Source organism: Micropterus dolomieu, linkage group LG23, assembly GCF_021292245.1.
Source record: "Micropterus dolomieu isolate WLL.071019.BEF.003 ecotype Adirondacks linkage group LG23, ASM2129224v1, whole genome shotgun sequence".
Classification (NCBI taxonomy): Eukaryota; Metazoa; Chordata; class Actinopteri; order Centrarchiformes; family Centrarchidae; genus Micropterus; species Micropterus dolomieu.
The window spans coordinates 32,360,460-32,369,423 of record NC_060172.1 but is presented as its reverse complement, the minus strand read 5'-3'; the positions used below and the strand labels follow the sequence as shown (position 1 = coordinate 32,369,423).

Genomic DNA, 8,964 nt, shown 5'->3' with positions numbered 1-8,964 from the left:
GTTCTTCCACAAAAGACAACCTGCACAAGAGAAAATATTTCTTTTATTGAACATGTCTGCGGCAAAAGTAGTTTTATATTACCAATCACTAAACTACAAATACTATTAGACAATATTCCACTAGTCAATTAATTTAACAAAAAGGCAGCCATGTGAAAGTTGTACTAGCTAATATGACTATAAAGTAAATCAATCATGGCATGACAGAAAAGAGGCAGAAAAAAGATCAGACCACTGACCACAATATACTCTCCCCAAAGCCCCTCATCCCACGAAACTGCAAGAAAATACGTTTTCACATGTGCCCTAATCTGTCTTTCACAATTAAAAGAAGACATCAGTCTTGTGATAATAAAACCAAACATAAAATACACAATTGATTTAACCAAACCATTGAAATCCTCTCAGAGGGAAGAAAATAAAAACACGTGAAACAACTCATATTTACATCAGTTTATAATACAGGACACTACACAGCCTGTTCCTTCTGTTAAAAAAAACAACAGTGAAGTAAATCCCATGGAAAAAAACAACATTACAGTCTTTATTAGCTCAAATACAACTTTTGAGAAGGTCACTCAAGCGAACAGGGATTTTTTTCTCATAGTAGTCAGATGTCTTTGTGGCCCAATCACCACGCACATCACCACATTTGTCTGCTGAATGAGCAGCAGTCATCTTTTGGTTCCAAGAAGACGAAGCCAAGAAGCTTCTACATTTAAATGTGATTTGAAGTTGTTTTAAAATGATGATTCAAATTTTTTGATAGCAGAGAAACACAAACTCCAGTGTCACCTGGTCCATGGATTCAGTTCTGACGGAAATACCATCTGACTCAGACATTTGCCCAATGCTTAGCTAACCCCGTAAGTGATGACAACACGGACAGATACTTGCTACACTTACCAGCGCACACCTTTAAACATTGAAAGTAAGAAAATGACTTCTTACAGCAACTTTAAAGGTAAATGGCAAACTATTTTTGAGGAATGTGGTTGAAACTGGCAGCCTGATGTAGTAACATGGAAAAATTACACACAAAAATATAGTACACACATTCATATTTTACATAAAACTGGAAAACTAAAAGAATAATGTGTTCAATAAGCCAAACAGAAGAAACTTTCATTGTCCTTAATTTAGACAATATTTGGTATCCATGTTGTTTTCACTTCCAGGGTAAGTTGACTACTAGGTCAGTTTCTCTGACGGGCTCCTTTTTCTTCCGACATAACCTTCAGTCAATCAAGCGCGGAAATCAAACTTTCATCCAAGATTTTCCAGCTGTGGCAGTGTGTTAAGTTTAGCGACTGAGGCCTCCATGAGAGTATGTCGCATAACCGTTCTCAGGATACAGAGAGAGCTCCTCAGTACTGCTGAGCCCATTGTTAACTTCTGAAAAAGACGACAGAAAAAAAAAAAAGATTTACTATAAATTATTACTCTCCCTACTGAACGAAATGTACCTATTTTCATGTGCTTGATTTAGCTGGAAATGATTTAGTTGGATTATAGTAACAGCTGGCATTTATATACCGAACCATCAGATCCAGTACAGTAAAAGCCCCCATGTGAAGAATTTTCAAATGTTCAACTTTGGCACCCCCAAGTGGTACTATCATACAACTCTATACTCAGGCTTCCCCCCACCTATGTGACTTGCATCCGCTTCATTATTGGGTCCAGGTTTGAAAGTCCTGCATGCAAGTGTGTATTCATGTGTGTGACCAGAGAGTAGGTGCAGGTACGTAAGAAGGACAGAAGAGAATAAATTATAGTAATAAGATGTTTAACAATATCAGATATGCTATATTATTATTATAAGCAGTGTTATAATGATGAAATAGATTTTTGATTTTAAGCAATAACCAGCTTGGGGGGGGGGCTTCTGCCATAATTGTGTAGTGTTTGGACTTGAATAGTAGTGTTGCAGTTGAATCTGAGTCATAAACTTCCACTCCTTCATTTCATTTTTGTTGATTATCGTCAGATGTATCGCCAGCTTCTAGATGCATTAACACCAACACCTGGACTGGTGTTGCACAGTAGATCATGGTGCACTGTGGGATACTCTGAGCTCTGACTACTGGTGTTGCATAGTAGTATGTGTCAAGTGTGCGTTTCAGATGTGAGACACACTTGCCTCCTACCTGACTGCATGTAAACGCACATCCTCAGTGAGTCTTTGGACAGATCTTGTCTCATAATGGGAATCCTGGTTAATGTGTGCCCACCACAGAAGCTGATTTGCATGTTTAGAACCTCAAATTTTCATGGTTGTATTTCCACCTGGATTTTATGCATGTGTGCTCTGTCCAGTTACAACCTGAACCATTTCTTTCCAGGTGTGAATGTAGCTAAAGCTGCACCTGAGAATATGAGCCTCTCCTTCATGATGTTGACGTCCCTACTGGACCGACGCGTCACAGCGCTCAGCATGATCTGTTCTGGGTTATAGTTCTGCATCCCGCTTATCCTCCACCTGTTACAGCACACACAGATACAAACCATTACAAGCGCATAGAGGCAATGATTCCAACCGTGTCATTAAACCATACCAATTCAATAATGATAGTGCCAGACTGGGTTTTTAAGATACTGATACACATGAAATAATACATACATTTACTGGAATGCAGACGGAAAAAGAAAGTACAGTGAAGGAAAGGAAGGAATGGCCTTGAGGTGTCGGGCAGAAAAAGCACAAGGAGGACAGACAAGGAGGCAGAAACAAAGGCCAAGGCAGTCGCAGCAGTTACCTGATCATATGATAGCTGACAGATGCCAGGGGGCAGCAGAGGAAGGTTGCATGCAGATCAGGCAGAGCACAGGACAAAGTAAGAATGTCAAAGGAGAAAGACAGAATGAGAGGACAGAGAGGACAAAGAGAGGTTACAGCATGGAGGAGAATCTCGGAAACAAGACAAAAGATAGTAGGAAAAGAAGAACAAAATAGATAAGAAAGATAAGACTGAACAGTCCGTGTAGATGCAGCGGCCTGGACACGGCTCGGCTTAGGTCCAGTCAGAATCAGAGGCTTGGGTTAACACTGTGCAGTCACAGAAAACAATTCAAAACCTTCAGCTTCTTTACATTTGAAATGTTAATATATTTAGATATTTGCTGCTCCTGCCAACATTTAGATCACATTTGACCGAACACGTACTGAAAGCTCTGAAGTTGCTAATGAGCTGAAGAAAAACACATTTACTGTATTTCTGCAGGACATTCAGCCTAACTGTGTTCACTAAAAGAGATAACATAATTAAATATTTAAAGAATACTCAGCCACAAGAGGCTTCTCACTGCATGGAAAAATAAGACCTCATGAGTTCACCCAAAATGTAATGGTTTGGATGCACTCTACTCTTCTAGAAAGACATTTTGATGTTGAATATAAACCACAAATTAAATTGCATTCCATTGTATTGGGGTGGAAGCAGAGGTTTAATAAATAAAACCAATACTATTAGGGTTTAGGGTTAGAAACCACTAGAAGAAACTGAGAAAACTCGCTTTCATTGTAATTCAGGTGAACTGATCCTTTAAGGACACATGAATAAATCACTTGTCTCCAGCGTTTTTTCGCTTGTGATCCCCGGAAAAAATTGCACGTGTCTACTGGTTGTGGCTAATTTGACCAAAGAATAATATTTTGCTTTTAAAGTTCTATAATTCATAAGAAAAAAAAAAGCAAATATTAGAGGAAAGCCTGACAAAAACAAACATGATTTAATGTAACGTAAATATGTTTTTTCTTTATTCCTCTCCAGTTAGGGTTAGGGTTAGGGTTCCAGCTCTTCTCTACCATAACAAAAAAGTAAATATATGCATTATGTAAGTGCTTTAAACAAAATGCTATGGTGCTCATTTAGAATACCCAAGTTGGGAGAATAAATAAGGTGAGTGTTCAACGAGTTTCTGTGTTTGATATCATTTTTCTATGATAGGTGCTTATGCATTCAGAGCGTTTGTTGCAAATGTCAATGTATGTTTGTCGTTCCACATGACAACAGTCCAAACTGTACTTACTTTTGCAAACAGAAAATCCCTATGACTATGGCGAGGGAGACCAGATCTGAAGTGATCCAGATGAAGTTGTAAGCACTCTGGCTCTGCAAGGAAAGAGAAAAAAAAAAATGTAGTTTCCAGTCAACGCCGGCGGATGTCACCATTGACACGCATGCCTCCTGAAGCTAACACAATGTCCTGACCAAGGCAAGAGCCTGCTAGACAGCTGCTTTTTAGTTCAGATCTGTGCCCTTGTCTCAGACTCTTTCCCAGTGTCCTGTTGTTCTCTAACGCCACGCTGAGCTAAAGTCGGCCGCTGAGCTCCCTCATATTTCTCTGCGTCCTTGCCCCCGAGTCTTGCTGGGCCCTCGTCAGTCTCTGTCCTGTCTCCTGCTGTCCTCTCGCCTCGCTGCGTGACCTTGTCTGTGTGTGTGCGTGTGGTGTCAGATGAGGGACAGAGAGAGGAGAGCTGTTTACCATGAGCCAGATGGGGTAAGGCACCTTTTGGAGGATTTGGGGGGCATCGGAGGACACAGAAGGCACCCCGCTACACCACAGAATGGAGTAGAGCCAGGGCTCATTCACTGGGTAGACAGTCACGCTCACATTATTGGCCAGATACTCCCTGGGGAAAGGAAAAATACATGTCAACGCTGATGGGAGAAAAAAGCCCTCTCCCTTTCACTCCTTAGCTTCTTTTACTCTCTTATCACAGCACTCACATGACCACTGTGCAATCACAGGGAAATAAAGTCACTTTAAATGTTTTAAGCATCATAAATGCATGCACTGTGAAACACTAACCCTATATTTGTTAATCTAAAGATGCTATTATAAGGGTGAGTATCCCAGTTGAAGGCAAAGTATGTGTCACTAGAACCTCCTGGGTCCGCTGTATACCTGTAACTGCCAAAGATGGTAAAATGTACCCGCTACTGAATGCAGTGATATTGTGATTATTTTTGTTTCATGTTGGACCTGAATATTATTTTGAAAATTCAATAGAACAGCCACGGGTAAATTTAGCCATTGGTGGTTCTAGTGTTAAAGGACCAAAACAGTGTAATTTTGAGATTATCCCTACCCATGTGAGTACAAGTACGCTGTGTATACATTTCACATATGCAATAAAGACGCCCGAAAACATCAGCTTCTTATTGTGAGTAATGTGAGTGATAGGGTCAGTGTTTAGTTGTTTTGTCTGTGCTATTCTCACTAAGTTGAAGTACTGTGGATGGGGCCCAGTTGGGAAAAGGTGATGTTGCAAGTTATCTCCATGCACCAATCACAGTCTGAATTAAAATCTGATGATAGCTGATGTTTGCAGGACACTATTCTGGCCAAACCACACCCACATCGTCCAGATGAAGTAATAACTGGAGTTCTTTTTTCTGAACAGTAACTTTGAATTTAGCTCCTTTAGTGATTAATTTTTAACAGTACAGAGAAATAAATGAGATTTGAAACCAAGTTTTCTCCACAAGTACTCCACCGCTTAGGTATTGCGCTCCTATAACATTGTCGACAGTTTCATCAGACTTCTCACAGCTCCCTCAGGAGACACTAAAGGCTTTATATGACTTTTATCACACATGCAGTACTTCTTCAAGACCTGGAAACATTGGAGGAGGTCCTCGTCTTTAGCAAATCTCTTTTGCTTTGGAGGAGATTTAAGTTGAAATTACTCCTATGCTTGTTAACCTCCTTATGTTTTCCACATCCACCCAGCCAGCTACAGGCGTTACTTGCAGCTGGCTGTTTATTAATCCAGAAATAAGAAGGAGTTGTATTAAAGTTAAACTTTGCTATAAATATTTTAGTCAAAGTTACACCAGAATGGTCCTTTTGAAGTATCTTTTTTTCAGATAGTGTTGAAACAACAGACAGAACTCCTCCTTCAGGATTTTTCTGAGCACCTTCCTTGTTGCTAGGCAGTAGACGCGTGCTCTTACTGTATGTCTTTGTGGCTGGCCTTGCTGTAGCGGAGGGTCAGGCTTGTTATTCCCCTCTGCCTTATCTCTTGCATTGACAGCTTCTCATTTGCGGTCTGCTGAAGCCCTCGCACCCTCCCCCTGTCCGTATCGGGGGTCCACGTCACCTGGCACAAACACATATGACATGGACAGACCCTGATCAGAAAGAAAATTGGCATGTGCTTCATATGCAGCGATGTTACACTTTAACGGTGCTACTTGTAGAATTTAAAATATTAATATGATGTTAGCAAATTCATTGTGATCTCTTGGTGTACAGGAATGACAGAAGCTTTTGTTGCCAATATGGCACACTGTTTGGCATTTTGACTTAAAGGTTCAGTGTGTAAGATTTAGTGGCATCTAGTGGTGAGGCTGTGAATTGCAACCATCTGTCCAGTCTACGGCCCAGTCCCAGTGTCCACCCTCACAGACTCACAGACTTCGTCCCACTGTCAAATCGTCAAGTGCGCGAGGATTTTGAGCCCTTTATAGACCCTTTTCGTAAGTTCACATTTCTGCAGACTTTGCCTGAGGGAATTGCCCACAGTTCATAGCGGTATTACGTGAAACATGGGGGTTACCAGGGGAAGCCCGGAAGCGAGTGAAATATCATGGCAAATCCGCGTTATAAGAGAAGAAGAAAACAGTAAACAAACAAGCATCAACACCTACGATGATGTTAAAATTGTTGAAAGTTTTCTTAACTTAAGATGGAGCATAGAACACATGAAGTCAGAGGAATGCAATCACCTTATTACACACTTAGTATATTCAACTATTTATTTAAGTTTTTGCTTAATGATGCTGTTTGACCAACAATAGTGTACTGATTATTGACAAGTATATCATGACATTTATCTCTCCTCCACTCTGTACGGCGAGAGTCTGCAGGACTTAAAAATCAGACAAAAACATAAAATGAAAAGTGTGTTACGTGTTTCAGCGTCGTCAAGGTAACGTGATAAAACGGCAAAGGGCTGTCCCATTCCCGTTTACAGCATTTTGAGCCCTTGCAGCCTCTTAAACTCAATCACTTTCCAAGAGACGTCAGTAAAGTCTGTGAGGGTTCAGGGCTTAGGGGGGACATTGGGATTGGGCCCATCACTGCCCCCTAACCTTTCAAATAGCCTAGGAAAGCTACGGTGGCTGACACAGCACAAAAGGTGTCTCTTCTGAGACAGCAGAGGTTTCTTTAGGTATATTTATTAAGAAATGATATTTACTTAATTATTCAGTAAAACCATATGTTATTGTGACTTGGCCACTGACAGATAACATGGAAAATATAAGCCAAGAGTGTGAAACACTGTCACTGTTTCTGAACCACAGTCCATTATAAAGTTTATACAAATATTGACAAGGGAAGGGTCAGATTATGGTGCTTTGATAGAGACAAAAAATATAAATAAATAAATACTTTTATCACGTGCTGAAATAGATCTCAGTCATGGCAGCAACAGTTAGTCACATAATCACTTCCTCTTTTGCCTACAAAATAAAAGTGTGAGAAGCTTGTTTACTGTAATGCAGTATTGGAGTTGAACTGAGCTTTTACATGAAAAATTCAGAATGACATTAAAAGAGTTTGTAGCCTGCTTGACAGACCTCTGAAAGAGCCATCAGAAAATGTGATTCCCCTAAATGTCCTCTGCCTGAAAACACTGGGGAAATGAAAAAGCGTCCATAGGTTGATGGATGAGGATCAAACACCAAAATAAAAACACTGCAGCACATGCTGTAATGTGAGCATAAGAAACACTGCATAATCCATTTGTTGAAGAGAGCAAAAAATAAATAATTGTCCCAAGGTAGTGTTGAACATCCAACCCTTGGGTTATGAGCTCTGCACTTTATCAACTGAGCTAACTGAGCAACATGTTGATATTATGGCTTATATTCTCATCCACCATTTAATGGTTGAAAATGTTACAATACGTATTTGCAGACCCCTGCAGTATATTATTACTACTTCTTCTTCTTCTAAGTACAGATTCAACGTAGTGATGAGTGTCTGCACTGCTTGAATTGAATTGAACCTTATTTATTCTCCCAACTTGGGTATTCTAAATGAGCACCATAGCATTTTGTTTAAACACGCTCTGTACCGCTGTTTGTGCATTTTCAGCTACTGTAGAAACATGACGATGCAATGTGGCAACGTCCATGGAAGGGGGACCCGCGGTTATGGAGATTTAAATTGCTTCTTCTAAGGTAATAAAAACATAATGGTTTATTATGCAAGGTCTTTACACACCACTGAAAACATAGTTATGGATCTTACATTGCATTTCTGTCGATAGATCCTCAGAAATATTACACACTGAACCTTTAAAGAATACATTCCTTTTTGGTGCTATATGTCCTTGCCTCTCCCGGATGTTACTAAACGTGTGTCTAACTTATTAGGCCTGATGCACTATGTTGGAATAGATATTTACTCTCGGCTTTCAATCCTTGCAGCAGTTTGTAACAGCAGAAAGAACAGTATCTGCTAACTGTCTGTTAAAAGCAATCCTGTAAATTTTCCACAGTATTCGCCATAGTAACACACTTTGTAAAAATCCTAATACTGTAGGACAACACCAGCTACCAATCTCAGTGACAGCTGTTAATGTACTCATGATTTACTGGGGTCACAGTACTACAAGCAGCACCTTTAATAATGAATCAAAGGAACAAATATGGAGGGACCTACAGTCCTCACCCTCTTCTGGGAAATGCCTGCCTTCTGCACAGCCCAAAACGTGTCCATGAACCAGTTCCGGTAGCGCGGGTGCTCTGGTGGAGGCTTCCGGATGTTGAGCAGCGCCGAGCTGTTAGCCCTGGCCGTCAGACGCAGCATTTCCACCAGACTGCAAACCGTCTGGTTGCCTATTCTGCTCCGTTCCCTGGCTGTAAGGGTTTCTACTGTCCAGTAGGGGTCACTCTGGAAGCAGAGGACAGACACTGAGATGTAACATACACAGTGTTGTTCTGT

General features: G+C 40.6%; 1 protein-coding gene across 5 annotated transcripts in view; it reads left to right on the top strand.

Annotated features, from left to right (window-relative positions):
- Positions 1 to 8,964, top strand: part of arhgap32b (Rho GTPase activating protein 32b) — a 229,049-nt gene that overhangs the window by 144,713 nt on the left and 75,372 nt on the right. The gene's annotated exons all lie outside the window — the stretch shown is intronic.